The sequence below is a fragment of the Cuculus canorus genome, chromosome 2, assembly GCF_017976375.1.
Source record: "Cuculus canorus isolate bCucCan1 chromosome 2, bCucCan1.pri, whole genome shotgun sequence".
In the NCBI taxonomy this organism is placed as follows: domain Eukaryota; kingdom Metazoa; phylum Chordata; class Aves; order Cuculiformes; family Cuculidae; genus Cuculus; species Cuculus canorus.
Window position 1 is genome coordinate 101,248,536 of NC_071402.1, and position 17,812 is coordinate 101,266,347.

Genomic DNA, 17,812 nt, shown 5'->3' on the forward strand with positions numbered 1-17,812 from the left:
TGTCGGGCTTTACAACTCTATATAGGATTATGTTTAAAATTAAAGAATTTGCATGGTCTCCCTTTTTAAGTGGAGGTGCACACCATGCAATGGAGGGGAAATTTTATCTGAAAGAACTTTACAAAGTTAATTTCAATAGGGACAGGATCTACAAAATTGAGATCATTGCTGCAAAATGGAAGGGAAGAAACAGCTGATGGCCCCAGAAATTTTAACAGTTGAATAGAAGAGGGAAAAGATGGAAGGCAGGTGGGGGTTTCTACATCACACTGCCTAGCAATGCCAGAGCCAGAATGTGTCCACAGAACACAGAACAGCTTGAGCTTTCCTGTACAACTGGTGAGGCCTTTGTAACTCTCTGGGAAGTGGGAGGGGGAGCTCCCACTGGTGGAAGTACTGGTGGAAGTACAACATGCTCACAGCTGGAGTAACAAAACTACTTGGTTGCTGACACAGCTGCTGGCTCGTGTGCTGAAAGCTTTCATGTTCACTAAGTCCACTGTGTATTTAGTGCTAGCTGTAAGTACGTCTTGAACACACACCAGGCATCACCAGCGTATTCTTGACAAGCAGCAAAGCATAGGTTCCTTGCGTGGAGGAGGCTCCTGCTGCTGAGGATCTCCTTTAACAAAAGTTGTCTTTTCTGCTTGCCAGCTTAATTTTTACATCCAGATTGCCCAACAAAGTCTTGTCTGGAAAGAACAGATTTCTGCGGAGGCATCCCAATAGTTCAATCCTCCTATTGTGGGCTGTCAGAGCTAAGCATTGCATAAAAACCTCATTACCCATATCACCCAGCATGACTTCTTCCTTCACTGGGTATTTGTAGAACAGTTCCATGGATAAGTATGTCATGGCTGTAGCTGAGAAGCAACTCAGTGAAGGTGCAGTAGGGGTACTAGTTGTTACTGTGACGTAGCAGTTGTTACACTGGCTTATCAGTCAACCCTCTGGCATAGTATGCATCTGGCTGAAAATAGGGGCCAATGGGCAATTCATAAGGACCATGGCCACACCGGCTTTGAGGCTGGACCGGTTGGCTTTTACAGTCTTGCAGAGTATTGTTCATATCTATGTAATCTTCACCATTCCCAACTATGAAAAAAAAACAGAGGTGCAGACTGTTGGAATTGTACAATATTGGAAAGTGGAGGCACCTCAATCAACAGGATTTCCTCTGCTGCTGTGTTGGGCACATTTTGAACTAGTACAGCTTCTATTTGGTGCATTCTTCCAAGCAGCTGTGAGCCCAAACCATCCCTTTAAAAACTTATTTCCCTTTTTTTTGTTGTTTTTTTTTGGTGTTTTTTTTTTTTTCCTCTTTTACAGTGTTTGGCATAGCTGGTTATTCTTTTCCTTCTTGTCCTGCTCAGACAGCTGTCTGGTGCCCAAGCTTGTTTTCTCTTCTAAAAGGCTGGGGTGGATATGCACAATTAGATCTCTGAAATGGCTGTATACCAATGCATGAAGCGTAAACAAGAAGAATTAGAGATTTGTGTGCAGTTTCAGGACTATGATCACATTGCAGTTACAGAGACATGAAGAGATGAGTCACACTACTGGAAGGCTGTCATGGATGACTATGCATTTTTTAAAAAAAAGACAGGCCAGTGAGATGAGGTGGTGGATTTGCTTTTTATGTGAGAGAGCAACTGGAATGTATTGAGCTCTGCCTAAGGGATGGATGAAGAATGACTCTAGAGTTCATGGGTAAGAACAGAGGGGGAGGCTAATATGGGTAGGTGTTTGCTACAGGCCACTTGATCAGGAAGAAGAAGTCAACAAAGCCTCTACAGACAGCTTAAAGTAGCCTCATGATCACAGGCCTTGTTTCTCATGGGGGACTTCAACTGCCTATATATTTGCTTGAAAGACGATACAGTTAGGCACACACAGTCCAAAAATTCCTGAAGAGCATAGGTAAATTTCTGACACACTTGGTGGAGGACCCAGTGAGAACAGGTGTGCTGCTGGGACTTGTACTAACAAACAAAGAAAGTCTGTTTGGTGATATGAAAATTGAGGGCAACTTTGGCTACACTGACTGTGAGATGGCTGAGTTCGTGATTTGTCATTAAAGAAGGGCAATAAACAGGATTACAAACCTGGACTTCAGGACAGCTAACTTTTGGCTCTTCAAAGATCTGTTTGGAGGAATCCCATGGATTAGGGCTCTAGAAGGTAGGGGTATTCAAGACAGCTGGTCAATATTCAAGCACTTCATCTAAGCTCAAGGCTGATGTATCCCCAGCAGTAATAAATCAAGCAAAGGAGTCAGGAGACCTGCATGGATGAGCAAGATGATTCTGAAAAAACTCAGATGAAAGAAAGAAGTGTGCAGAATGTGGAAAAAGAGATTGGGAGGAATATAGGAATAGTGTCAGTGTATGCAGGGAAGCAAAGAGGAAGGCTATAAGGCCACTTGGAATTAAATCTTGCAAGGATTGTCAAGGCCAGCAAGAAGGGCTTCTTCCAGTACATCAATAGCAAAAAGGAAGACTAGGGAAAATGTTGACCCACTGCTGAATGAGGTGGATGCCATGGTGATGGAGGATGCAGAGAAGGCAGAATTACTGTATGCCTTCTTTGCTTCACTTTTTATTGATAAGTTTGGCCCTCAGGGATCCCAGACCCAGGAGGAAAGAGACAGTTTGGAGAAAGGAAGATCGTGCATGGATTGAGAAGGATTGCGTTAGAGATCATCTAGGCTAACTGGACATGCACAAAAAACATGGGCCCTGATAGTGTGCACCCACGAGTGCTGAGATAGCTGGCAGATATTATCACTAAGCCGCTCTCCATTATCTCTGAAAGATAACACAACACAGGAAAGGTATCTGAGGGCTCGAGAAAAGCCAGTGTCACTTCAATCTTTTCATGCTCTTTTCCCTTTCCTTCCATCCCTCCTTCCCTTTTTTCTTCTTTTTTTCCTCCTTTCTCCCTCTTTCCCTTCCCCCTTTATTTTACCCCTTTAATTTAAAATGTAGGCCTATGAATTATTCTGCATGATGTTACAGACTAGCTATGTTTGTAGTTGGTGGGCCCTTAATGAAATAAGGGAATGACTACAAGTTTATTGCTGGAGAAAGAAATTGGAAACTAATATTTGCCTTCTGTTTGATGAAGTTCTTATATTATGAGTACGCAATGTTGGACTCTCAGTCCACATTTAGTTATTTGAAAATATTTATCCAATTTAACAACAGCAATAACAAAAACGGAAATGCTAGAGAAGCTTCCACTGAAATTAGTAGACCTCATGGATATATTTGAAATTCAGACTTTATAGGAAGGAACAAAATAAGACTTAGAACATAATTGATTATAAGAAGCCCTAGACATTATAGAGATTATATATATAAAAAATCACCTGGTGGGAAATATCCAATAAAACCACCTATATTTCCTTATAAAACTTTCATAGATTATTTTAAAAATTATATCTGTGTATTTAATTTGAGCTAGTGCTCAGGAACTCTTATAGAATATATGTTTAGAATTATGTAAAAACTCAAAATCTCTTGAGATAGTCAGTCCCAAAACAAAACCAGCTTTGTATACATAGTGAGGTAGTAAAGTTAATTCTCAGTTGGGTACTTTGCCTAGGAATTAAATATTAGGAATTTACTATAGATAGGTATGTTGAAAAATGCATAATGCAGCTTTTACTGTATTCTGATTGCTCAATTTCTGAATAAAAAGGAATCTACATGGTAATATTAAGTCCAACACTACTAATGTTTCATTTCTCTTTTCATTCATTGGATTAATTACCTGTTCTTGTATGTACATTTATGTATGACTTTTTGAGTTCTTTATTTTGGTGTTCTTTTTAATATCTTCTTAATGGAATGTGTAGCAACTTATTTCAAAAAGCATATTTTATTCCTAAAGACAAAATTACCTGAGAAAAAATTAGTGGAAGGTATTAACATTGAAAGAATACATTTTACTTAAGTGGCTGTATTATTGTCTTATAAAGATCTGTCACTAAATACAATTAACTGCATTTTGAATACAATTTCATCAACATGGCATTAGAAGCAGATTTAATGTTCTGCTCCATCTTTTAAACAGATAGCTTTAGCCAGGACTATCAGCATGTGTCTAAGTGATATCATATGGTTTGCAACAACCCTGGGAAGGAAAGCATTAAATTGCTCTGTTGCAGCTAGGTAACCTTAAATGTCTAAATGCTCTAATGTCTAAAACAGCAATGGAAAGAATCCACATCATACTCAGTCTCTTCATCAGTAAGTTACTATGTGTCTGCTATAAGGATATTAAAAGGCCTGCAAGTGGTCCATCAGAAGCAGCCTGCAGCTTAGTTTTTCAGTACTGCACTATACTAGGATGCAGATGGGTTCAACAAAATGGCTGATTTAGGTTATAGTCTTAGACCTTTATGAAAGGTAGAGCATGAAGCGTGGAGCATACCACAGCAGTGAATTTTGTTTCTTCAGCCTTCACATGTTTTACATACGTGGAATTTACAATAAAATACAAGAACTTGCAGCTACTGAACTTTTATTTTAGCAAAATAACTGTTGATAAGCCTCTAAAGCAAATGTACTCTGTGTCCAGAAGTGCAGTGTAATGGCATTGACTTCAGTTATTTCAGAATTATTTCAGTATGATCAAAATCTTCCTTTACCCTTACCTGCTTTCTAGCATAATCAGATGTGAGATTGGCATTTGTCAAGGTGCTATTAAATGCATGGATCAGAGGTGCACTTTGAAAAATTTGGACATTATTTTACATCTACAATTTGCATTTCCCATTTTCTATGGAAAAGGTATTTACTAATTCAATCTATGTAAGATTAACTGTTAACTATAAACAAAACCTGTGTCAATCATACTTCCAAGAAATACTTACAGTGATTCTTCAGTATTGTCATGGACCTTGGTAACACAGCTGGGGTTTTAGTGGTTCAGAGATAAATTTTCAGTTAAAACATTCCAGGTATTTTGAAAAGCAATTTCCAATACCAAAAGTTTTGAGAAAGCAACCTTTCACACATTTACCCTCTAAATGGTGAGCCTGATTCCGTACTTTTCCAACATACTAAGGAGTGAACTTGTGCCCAGAAAGGTATTTGATGTAGAACACATATAATCTCTTAAATAACTGGTCTAAAATATGTACCTCCCTTCCCTCCTGTTTTTTTTTCTTAAGAATTGATTTTGAGCATAACATAGTCTGTGCTTCAAAGGCTTCTCAATAAGAATAGCTGGCCACGTGTTCTAGTTGCACCTGCAGGGATAGGAAGACAGGATAGGTGACCTAAAACTGACCAAAAGTAAAACTGACCATTCCATTCCATATATGTCATACTCAGTATAAAGCTGAGGGATCATGAGGGTCAAGCTCTCTTTGATGGTCAACATCCAGTGAGGACCTTGTCTGTCTTCTTGTTCGGATTCTGGATCTACGCATTCCTGAATCCAGTCCCTAGGTCTAGCTCCCTCCTGCGGCTGAGTCTAGCCTAGGGCCTTTTCCCATGCCTGCTCTGCAGCATCTGTAGTAACATAACTATGAGGAGGATTTTTTTAAAATGTCTTATATTTGTATATATCTTATTATGTTCTTATTAATAATATTTTTCATATTATTATTGTTTCATTAAAGCTGTATTAATTTTCGTTTCCAACTCTTTTCCTCTCATTTCCATTTCCCCTTTCTCTGGAGTAGGATGGAATTGGGATCACAACTGCTTGAGTTTAGCTGCCAGTCAAGCTGGACTGGGGCTAAACTATGACACCATCTAAGAGAAGAAGAACACATAGAGTGCTAGCTTTATTATTTTTCTTCAGATGTTGGTTAGCTTATAATATCTGATGTAGTGCACATTTGAAATAGCATACTTTAAACAAATTAGCCCCTCCAGCTAGTGCAGATGTGGATGTTCACTTTTAAGGGATGTTGACACAAATGTAGTTCAGTCTTCCTTTCTAAGCTTTTCCCACCTTAGTGATCTTTGGCAGCTTATTGTGACTTTTAATGTTTCAAACCTCTTAGCAGCCACATTGGAATTTCCTGTATTTTTATAAGAACAGTTCTAACATTCTCAGCTTTATAACTTCTATAGTTTTATTTTTTTTTAAACTTTGTCCTGAGAAAATATTACAGAGTTTTTAAGATTCAGATTCTCAGAAGCTTGTAGAGACTGTTTGTCATCTGTCTTTATTAACACAATTATTACTGTACTGCCTTTATGGAGATAGCTTCATAACATCAGGTATTCATTTAAAAGATTGGAACCAGATGATATCTTCAGTTGCTTTTATTTTTTTTTTCAGAATGTAGCATGGCATGCAATTTATTTTTGTGATTTTTATGATCTGTGGAACTGACACTGGGCTACATGACCAGAGGCTGGCAGAGGAAATTTATCTGGCCCTGTCTTCCATTAAAACATCTGTAGGACTGTTCTGTTCTGAACCAGAAGTGAGACAATATTTCTTTCTTTTTCACTTACAAACTTAGAACAAACGTAGTCTCACTCCTTATGAAAGTATACATAATTCCTATAATTCCATTCTAACTGACTTGTGATTGAATAGAATCATATTCTTTCTAAATGGCCTTTCTTTTATAGATCTTATTTCTCCATTCTAGCATATTGTATATTTGAGTGTTAATTCCATTTTTTAATCTTATATTTTTTAACACATATATGAGCTTGTTAAAAGAGGGCTATACAGAATGTAACATTCTTGCTTTCCTTGGAGGTTTTGTGGTAATCAGTATAGTTGTCCTATCCATGATCCACTGTACAGAATTATATGAGAGATATAATAATAGATTTGCAGGTTTTTGGAATCGACCAGATGGATAAAGCCTACCTATGTGTTCCAAGTGTGGCTGCAAAGGGGGTTACATCGTTGGTTTCCCTTGCATATTTTTTATATAGTGCAAGCAGGAGGTTGTTGAGTGGAGGCTGGTTTTCCTGCTGAAAAGCTGACCACTGATTAAAGACTTGAGAATTATTCTTGGGTTCGCTAATTTCAGTTTTTGATATCTGATTATAGAACCATATTTGAGAGTGAGCACAGTGCAATGTAAAATTAGCAGTCTGGTGGACTTAGAGTCACATGACATGACTTGATGCTTTGCTAATGGATGTAAGAAAATTCTCTGTAGCTTTAAATAAAAAAAAAAATCACAGCTTAAATGTTCCCGTAATAGTTAATAATAACTAAGCTGTTAATAAAACAAGGAATTAATTAAAAACAATAGCTTAAAAAATTACTTAAACTGAGGCCAAGTTTTTTCAAAACTTACAAAAATTCCAATACAAAATTCCATTGCACATAAGTTATTTTTATGAATTTGTTTTGAGTCAAGCCACATTAAATAGGAAATTGTTGTAAAGGCTTATATATTCCCCGACTTACCTGTGCAAAATAGATTCTTTTTTTCCTTAGGGGAAATAAATGAAGACTAGTTTAACAGGTTACCTAGCTGGACCCGATTTCTGCTCCTACCAACACTTGTATTTTTTAGGAGTGATACAATAGGAACTAAAAATTACCCTTAGTATTCATGTTAAAGCATGTAGTTGGAATTGGGGAATAACTGCTGACTCCTCCGATCCATGTAAATAACAACATATTGTGACTTGAACCTATGTTTATCCTAATTGAGAAGGTAATCCTAACTACAGTGGTACATGTGTTCCAAACTTTTACAAATCATAAGGTGTGATGAACTGATATTTTGGAGTTTAGCATATGAGGGCATGAGAACCTAAGGGAAGTCAATATTCTCCACTTGAAAGCCATGCAATGTAGCAATAGTAACGGTGTGCTTTAAATAAAGCAGCTAAAAAAGTCTTAACCTTTTTGGAGTTCAGCTGTCTCAGAACAGAAAACAAGGCACCTTGAGACCAGTGAATTAGCTACCTTATGTAATGGTAGGCCCCTATCAGTATAAGTAAGTCCAAACAAAATCTTTCCATCCTCCTCTTAAAATGAGTTTAATAGGAAAAAAACACCTTTGCATGGGTTAAACACGATGTGCCAAACTGTTTGTTACTGCAAAATACGAGTTATTTTGCACCATGGATATTTTTTTATTTATTACATTTTGTACCTCAGTGAAGCAGCTGTACACGGTCTGTACATTTCTAGTTGTGTGAACTGTGTTTTGATAAAAACAATTTCTTACTTGCTTATATTTGGATAAGTCATCACGTCACTTATTTGAGCACTACTTTCAGAACTCTGGCTTTAATTTACTAGAAAAAATGAGGCATACCATACTGATGCAATTCTAATTCAGAAGTATCTCCAAACTCTAAAGAGTATTTTTTAGTTGAAGGTACACTGTATAGTTGCCAGTTAGAAACAGGGAGATTTCCTGTACTCAGGGGATTGGTTTGCATTCTACACGTAACCCCATGTGAAGACTAGCATCAAAGAATGCTGGCCAGGAGATATAGTTCTTCCTGTATTCTCTTTTGCTCTGATGTCAATGAGATGGAGTAAACAATTCACTGAATCCCTTTTAAAAGAATAGCTTATTTTCCCACTTTTTGGGGAAAGAGAATAACACTATTAAGTTTCTGTTGGTCAATGAAATGGAAAATGAGTTGTTTGCACAGAGCTAATTGTGGTTTATACGTTCATTTATTTATTAGATGCTTGAGTAACTCAGAAGATAGGTGAGAAGATGGCTTTTTCATTACGGATGCTGTCTTCTTGTCTGGTGTCTTATTGACAGCATTTTAGATGGACTAGATACAAAATCAAAACCAAAGAAGATACTTCTAAATAGATGGAATGATTTTTTTTATCCTAGATAACATTATAAACACTAAAGGATAAGGGCATGGTTTAGCATCTGATACTATAATTGATATAAGCTATTGTCTTGCTCTAGAATAGAACCCAGTTTATTTCAGTAATTCTGCTCAGGAGGGATCAGTATCATTTGAATTCATTTAGATGATATATACCTCTGTGTTTCTGTTAGCCGTATTAGACTCTTCTAATGCTAAAGGAGGCAAATGGGAGAGAATAGGATGTCTTAGTTTGAGAGAAAAGCAGCTGCATATATGATGTGCTTATCTTTACTGAGTGTATAGGAAATACAAAGGAGTTATAAAAGGATTATGAAAGAAAAATTGCCTAGCTAACTGTGCTTTCTTAGCTGGAAAAAGGAGAAACAGAGCTTTTGGTAGTACCTTTGCAGGAAGCCCACTGATTTTAGCATTACTGCAATACTAATGTTGCTTTACTCACACCTGCCATTTACTACATTAAAAATTAATTTTCTATTTTTTAGAGGTTTTTTTGTGGGGGTTCTGTTTAATGCTGACTACAGAGATACACATCCTGAAGAGTTAGAAAGGTTAAAAAAAAAAGAAAAGATACTGAAAAGTTTTCTCAAGCCATGTTGTTTAAACAAAATTAAAATTTTCACGTATGGGTAAATGTTACTTGCCATTTTTTTTAAATGTAGCCTAAGTATTATCATTACTAAGGTTTGCTTTTAATCTGTGAGTCTGTTGTGGTTTAGCCACAGCTGGCAACTAAGTACCACATGGCCTCTTGTTTATTCATCCACACTGCAGCAGGATAAGGAGAAGCATGAAGAAAGAAGTAAACTAGTGGACTGGGATAAATACAGTTTAATAGAAGACCAAAGGAAGAGAAAAGTGACACCAACAAGAATAAAAGAGTATACAAATGAGTAATGCACAGTGCAGTTGCTCATCACCTGGAAACCAATGCCCAGCCTGTTCCTGAGCAGTGATCCCCTCCCCACAGCCAGCTCCCCCCGTTTATATACTGAGCATGACCTCACTTGGTATCAAATACACCCTTCCTCTTGGCCAGCCTGCGTCACCTGTCCCAACTGTGTCCCATCCCAGCTTCCTGTGCACTCCCTGCCCTCTTGTTGGCAGGCCAGTAAGAAAATCTGAAGAAAATTAATTTTATCCCAGCAAACCCCAGGACAGTGTCTTATTGGAAAATGTCATTGTTTGTGATATTTTTTTCATCAATGCATCTAATCTTAGTCCTGGTTAGAGGTCAGCAGACAAAAGCTTCAGTGCATGGAGACTGAACTTCTTTCAAATTTAAGATTAACTACCCAGCTGAGATGATGGTTTTGTAAATGTGTGGCTGTGTATGCAGCTGTGAATATCATATATACAATGTGCAAATATCTTATACTATTGACATGGTTCCCTGGTTTCCTGTAAAGCATATGTAATGAATTAATATCAGGCAAATAAATTGTACTATTTTGGCTATGAGTTACTTCAGACCAAAACAGATTATATTCAAGATAACAGAAGGTGAGGACAATTGGATAATGTTTAAGGAGCTAGGACAACAATGAAATCAATGTCAACATTTGAAGAAAGGTTTATGTACTTGATCACTTGCCTATTTTTCCCCAAATCTATTGGTTTATTAAATAAAAAATAATTAATCTTACCACGACACCTTGCCTCACTTATCTCTACTATCATTAATACAGTAATGCTTCTAATTCAGTATTTGAAGATTAAAAACATTAAAATTTAAGAAAAGGTAAAAAGTTTATTTCTTACTGTGATTTCAGTACATTTTCCTCAGCAAGTGTTTCACTCTAAGGTAATGTTCAGGAAACTGATGGAAATCAATGGGAATCTTCACCACCATACTTTGCCAGCCTTTTGGAACAAATATGGAAAAGTCAACTACTGATTCTGTTTTGCAGGCCTCTGTTATCATTTAGTACAATCTAGAACATTCTGTATCTTTTCTGCCATACAGATGTTGAGAATGTAATCAAAGATTTGAAGAAATGACATGGAATCTGAGGACTCCAAGTACATAATAACAAAAATACAGTTTAGGACAGGTCAGGCAGAAGAAACTGTTAAACTGTGATCATAGCGAGAGAACATTTGGACAGCATTTCCTCTGCCCCTTTGTTGTATTCCAAGTGGTTACAGAGACCAAACATATATACTGTTTCTGAAAAAAGTAAAGAGTTGAGGAAAACAAGACTTTCAATGTTAGTAAGATCAGATATCTGTCCCTGGGAGGAATGGAGTCCTTAAGTACCTTTCTAACTGCTACAGTATTAAGAAGAAATCAAGCAGTAATAAATTATGTGACAGTATGGAGAAAGCATGTAAAGGAAGTAAAATATACAAGGAAAGCCAGAAAGAGGAAAGAGAAGAACTCCAAAAGAGGACTTGGTCCTTTAGGCTATGTACAGCCAAAGAATTGAATTGTGGTAGGCTGAAGGAGGAGGTCCGTACTTCTTCTTTTTGATGCCTGAGTTGTTAGAATGATACAGATGTCCCAAAAGTCAGGGTTATTTCACCAGATGTGCAAAAATTCAACATGCACACAGAGTCAAGATATTTGTTTATTGCATATCTGCGCAGAGACGGGTGCTAGTTTGTAATTCTACAAAGCTAGGATACCTCCACTAACACACAATGAACTTTTGTACATTCTAAGTGACAGTTATTAGGATTTCTATAGTTAAGCTTGGTTATTCTAGCTCCCGCATGTCCTGGCAATGCCTGTCTTCATTTAAAGCTACAATATCCTCTTTTTTTACTGTGCATGTCCAGAAAGGGAAGAGGCTTTTCTTGGTATGGAGCTCTTCCCTACCTGAAGACAGGTTTTTACCGAGCTAATTAGTATAGTTCCCTCAAAGTTCAAGTGGTTACCTGTTTTCTTAGTCAGCTTTTTTTGTTCCCTTATTCTTATCTTGGTATTGCCTTGTTTAAGGGATTTATGGTGCCATGCTGTTCCTCTCCTCACGGTTCTTTTACAGAATTTGAGTAATCCCTTCTGTTTATTCTCTTATTTCTTCAAAACCAGCTGTGCTCCAGGCTTAAGTTGTGGTATTGAGAGCTACTATTTTAAGTTGCCATGCCAGCAGGCAACTTCGCAAAATATATTCTTTTATAACGCATTGTAGATTATTGTTTCATTTTACTAACCCATTGACTGACCAACAAGTGATCCCGAAGTACTTTTCCTGCCTTCTGAAATAGTAGTATGGTCAGGATAATTACTAGAGAGCACCTGAGGCAAAATAGTTTGCTTCCCTGTTGTTAATGTGTATTCATTAGAGCTCAAAACCTACTTTATATCAGGCTGCTTTCCAAATGAGCTTGATGCTTTCCTTTCTGCACTGCTGCCGATGTCGGAGCAGCACAATGCTGAAGTGGCCAGACTTCTTGCTTCTGGTCTGAAAGCCAGGTTGTGTTTTCTATGAGTGGGTTTGAATCCTTGGTGGCACACTATTCTGACAAGCAGTAGTTGCTGATCTATCTAATACTGGATACGGTTAATGAAATGCTAGGAAGAGATGTGTAAGGTATTTTTGCTTCCATGTGCTTGATTTTGATTCTTGCACTGATGCCAAGGTTCAATGCTCTAATCTTGCAGTCACTTGAAATAGGAACAGTTGTTTTCCACATCTCAGGACCTTTTCTTTTCACAAGCTGCTGCCTGTAGAACACTTTACACCTGCTGGCATGTCTCAAAGAAAAACGTCTTTACCTCAGCATACAATTTACACTTCCTCTCAGATCCTTTATGCTACTTTCCAGCCTTCTTGTATTTAAAATTTCTTAAAAAGAATGGAGTAAGTGGAAGATTCTTGTATCAAAAGTCAATATAGATAGAGTACTACCAATATCAAACTTCTTCAAGTATATTATCAATATAAAATATGAATATTATTATGCTATTAACATTAATATGAAATCTATGCTGTGAACAGGTATCTACTATTAAAATAAATTCCCAGAAACATTAACAGTAGTGAAACAGGGTATTTTGCAGAATTTCATGTAATTCATACTTTCTTGTAAAAAAGGATGATATTCAAAGTACAAAATACAAATTTTCTATAGCTTGATCTATAGAATTAATTTACTGATTATCTGATTACAAAGAACATCATTAGAGGTACTTTTATCAAGATCAGGTACAATAGAATGGAAGAATAGTTTGATCTAATTGTAAGGTAAGTACATTTTGTTGTTGTTATTTTGAAGATTATGTTTCATTCAGGCAGGAATTTCTGGTTTTAGGAATATGATGTCTCTGTGCTGCCTTCATCTTTTGTTGCTATGAGGTAATATGGTGCCTGTATGTTGCCTTTGCCTTTTGTTGCTGTGAGAAAAATCCAACAGCACAGTATTTGGAATGGGTTTGCTAGGGTTAGAGGTGTGGTGTGTGTGGAAGCAGTTCCTAGCTTGTCAAGAGAAGAACTATCATTTAATAGTTAAATATCTATCATGAAAAATATCTGCAAAAGACTGTGCTGAAGTTTTAATCAGTAGGATTTTAGAATGTCGTTCCTTTCTTCTGTGCTGATGCTGTTTTTCATTTGCATTCCTTCCGTGCCTTTCTGAAGAAAAACAAAGTGATTGAGAGTGGTAGCAGCATACTCCCTTACATGACATTTGTTGGGGGTACAGAGTAGTTAATATTAATCTAATAAAGCATAGAGGGATTAAAGGTAGTCTTTGGCTTGTCGAGTTTTCTACTGTAGGGCCATCACAATGGTTCTAGTTTTGGAATGTATCTGATAGGGTAACACTGAAAAAAAAGGTGTCATGGTAGCCTAGGCCCTAAAACCTGACGATCTGTAATGTTTCCTCAAGACTATGCTCAGATATTTGCCAGGAAGTTAAACTAGCCTTTCTGTATTGAAAAAAGTATATGCTCTTTGCTATTCTCAAAGCTAAATGGAAAGAAAGCCTTTACCTAAAAAGTAATGTGAACTTGAGGCACTTGCTGTTTAAATTCTTCTAAGTAAATGTAAAGGTATTCAGTTCAATCCCCTAGAACAGTTATTTCCATAGACCTTTTCTAATCAAAATAACTTCATCTTTTTTTTTTCTTTCATTTCAATGTTTAATTAACTTGAAGTCATGTACTGGTAGACAGTTCTGAAACTATACACCTTAAATATTCCACTGGTGAATTGTGAACAGATGTCAATTGATCTAATAAAGCTTTTCTTCCCCCCCCCCCCCCCCCCCCCCCCCCCCCCCCCCTCGCCCCGCCTTGTAGTTTCTTACCTTTAGAATAAAATATAACCCTGGGGAACTGAAACTGAATATAGCTAGCAGGACATTAGTTCTGAAGGAGAGTTACTAAAGATCTAACTCTGTGCTAAATTTACAGCTTCTGTGTAAATGTAAAGAAACCCCATAAACCTCCTATAGATCTGTTTGTTGTAACAACAGTAACCTGAATGCCTTAAATTTTATTTTTCAAAGGAAGGAACGCTAAAGAAATTAAACAAATGTAGTTCCTGTCTCCCTAATTAAATGCTGCTTTTCAGAGAGAAATAGGGAAGGAGTAACCTTTATTTTCCTTCAATATTTCTTCAGCCATGTGATCAAAATAGAATACGAACTGGTGTAATAATAAAGGGCTTTTTTTAGCTTTTAGTGATGCCGCTCAAAAATTGTGCTTTTCAGTATTTGGGCTCCTGCTTCTCTACAGAGGAAGCAGTACTTATTTTCCTCAAACCCACTGTGGTTGACACAATTATGACACACTAAAGGAAGGTGATAGGCTATTCTAATATAATTTAATCTCTCCTGCTAGGGCCTATAAACTGTTTCCCTTTTCCCCTCAAATGTGCTGTGATTAGTCAGCAATTATCCCAGCAGAGTAGATCTTCAAAGACAATGGGAATGGAGGGAGACAAGACGCTTCCTGGACAAACCAAGGGTGGCGTGTTTAGCAGTGTAAGCAAGGATGACGAATGATTGACAGAATAACTGCCAAACTTGCATGTGGTTGAGGAGGCTAGGATCAGTAGGTTGTTTCTTTGGATAGAACTTTTAAGGATTTTTGGCTTGTTTCTATATAGAGTTTTGGAAAAACAGAAAAAAAACCCCAAAACCGAAAAATGGCCACGAGCTAGCATAGATGTTTTCTATCTTGGTCTTTCTTTTCAATTACTGTGATGTCAGAGCTACAATGTTCCCATATATGAACTAGGTTTTTTACTAATACTAATTCAGAACAGCATGCTAATGCCACCAAATAATGGAAAGCATTATTTCTTTTATCCTTTAAAATGTTTCAGAAGCATTTAAAGGCCTCCAATGAAATGAAGATTTTCTTGTTTGTAACCACTCTTAAACCACATTATCATGAGTCAAACCCTGCCCTTCAGAAGTGTTAGCAGAGCCTCAGGTCTTGTGTCCCAACACCTTGCCCTTGGAAGGCTGCCTCTAATTATAACGTACACAAGCATTATTACACTCAATTAAACATATTTAGAGTTAGCATATTCACAGTATTCAAAAGACGTTGGATTTTCACTTCATAAAAACAGGCAAGACAATAGGATTTTTTAATTTTTTTCTTTTTTTTTTTTTTTTGTAGCTTACCAAGATTAGAACGACCTTGACTCTCATCCAAGAACATTCCAAGTGATCTAACTGCAGGAAACACACACACTTTTGAGACCATCTTTAAAATCAGATAACAATTTGTTTCCATTTGTGAAAGTCATCTGGCCTCATTTAAGGACAATATTATCATACTGTATGTTCACAGCCTCTTTTAATGTCACAGGACATGGAAAGAAGTTCAAGAACCAGGATATACCCAATTTAAAAAGTGTTCTAAAATGATACGATACTATTATAATGAAATAACACAAATTCATAGTAGTTACTCTAACTTTCATATCTAACTTTGAAATTCTTCCATTTTTCCCCACAATTTACCTGAATATTTTTGCCCACTGTGTATGAGTACATGCAGTTCAACCTCATTTTTCATTTGGAATCAGAAACCATTGTTTGAGAAGTCAATCAATCAAGATATTATCAGAGTACTTAGAGTAGTCTTATTTAACTAACTGGAAATCAGAGAATCTGCATTCAAAACCAGTTCAAGATACCTTAGCAAAGGATTCAGTCCTGCTTTTTTTTGGTTTAGTTTTGATGCATTTCATCATGCAATCATGCAATCTCTTCAGATTCTGTAGGCTGGGATCAAGGATATGACGAGTGCTAGGTGAGGCACTTTTTTTGCACAGCAAAAAAAAAAAAAAGGTTGAATGAAAATGTGGCTTTATCTTAAACTACTCAAGGAGAGGGCTGTGAACTTCAGTGACCAAAGTGTAGGTGTATTATTCTCTGCCTCTTTGCAGGCTGAGTGAGGCTATTTCTTCAACTGCCTCTCGTACATATGTCTAGAGACGCTTCTCAGATCCTGTGGACAGATGGAAAGAAGACAAAGCTATTATGGTTTCACTAGTTTGTGTGAAATGCTTTTCAAGGAAATTACTTGTAAGTGTCGGAAGATCAGTCACATAAATTCTTGGGGAAAAAAATAGCAGAGGTAAGAGCAGATATAAAGAAAAAAAACAGAGGTTGTGCTGGATATGGCTTTCCTGTTCCCAGGATTCTGAGTAGAACAGGAAGACTTCACCTTTAATAATTTTGAACTCATTCAAACAATGTATACGTCACAAAACTGAGAGAAAGGGAAATTTAGGACAAAAAGGCAATTTCAGTTAGACTTAGCAGGTCACCATGACCTATTCCTTTCTCCTCATCCTCAAAATCTTTCAGTATTGGGAGTTAAGAGGAAAATCTTACTTGGATAAATTAGGTGGTATTGTGATGAATTATGATAACAGTGCTCAAGACAAAGATGGCTATTCTCTCTTCCTGCTCTTCTTACCCTCTTTGCATTACTACATATAAAGATATTTCTTAGGAGGAATAAGAAACAACCTCTATTTTAGATTGTATTGCTGAGGAAGAGGTGAGTTATTAGGACCCCAAAGACTTCATAAATCAAAGAGGGTTCCAGTGCCAGTTGTGGAAGAAGGCTTTGGCAAGGACGTTGGCAAGTCTACTTTTATTGTGGAATCAGGGAGAAACATACTGTAATTTTGAGGGACTTAGAGCTAGACAGATCATATGTCTTTTTGAGTGATTTTTGTTTTCTGAAAAGTCAGTCTCTCTTAAACTCATAATTGAAGAATTAGGGAGACTCTCCCCTCCTCTTTCTTTTTCTAGGACTAATTCTGTTTTTACAGTGACAGTGATCAAGGACTAATTCTACCATAGTAAAAAAAGCTATGCCAGTGCAGAAACAGCTGCTGGGAGTTGATAATCAGTATGTTTAATTGCGTGTTAGTCTTCTTTCATGAGGTTCACACAGGCCCACCTCTCTAGCTTGTCAAGGAGCCCTAGAATGGCAACCCTTCCCTTCAGCGTGTTGACTGCACCACACAAGTTGGTGTCATCAGCAAACTTCCTGACGGTGCATTCAATCCCACTGTACATGTTGATGGCAAAGATGTTGAACTCCCACAATAATTTTTAGCAACTTGACTTCAGCTCTTTTTATGATGAATTGATAGGCAAATTCTGTGGTTTTTTCACACTACCAGCTCTAGGGCAGTAAATCTGGAAGTCCTGGTTATTGCTAGAAGTATCTTATTTATCCACAGCTGGAACAGCAGACTTTGGCTAGCTGTGCTTTGACAGTAATAGTCTGTGATGGTGATGCAGAAAGCATAAAGGACTCCAGACATCCAAGCAGGCTTGTAAGAGCTTGCCAACTTACAGATTTGTTTGAAAAGGCTCAGCTGATAAAACACCACCTGCTACAGATTTGGTAAAGTGTGACTTTACCAAATTTACCCAATTTCAGCTTGCAGAGGTGGCATTGAGAAAGATTTCTTCTAAGGGGCCAGAAAGAAGGAAGGAATAAAGCCTAAAATTATATGCATTTCTATGGCTGCTGAATGGTCCCAGTTTTTAGTACAGCTAGTGCTGATTATGTAAGC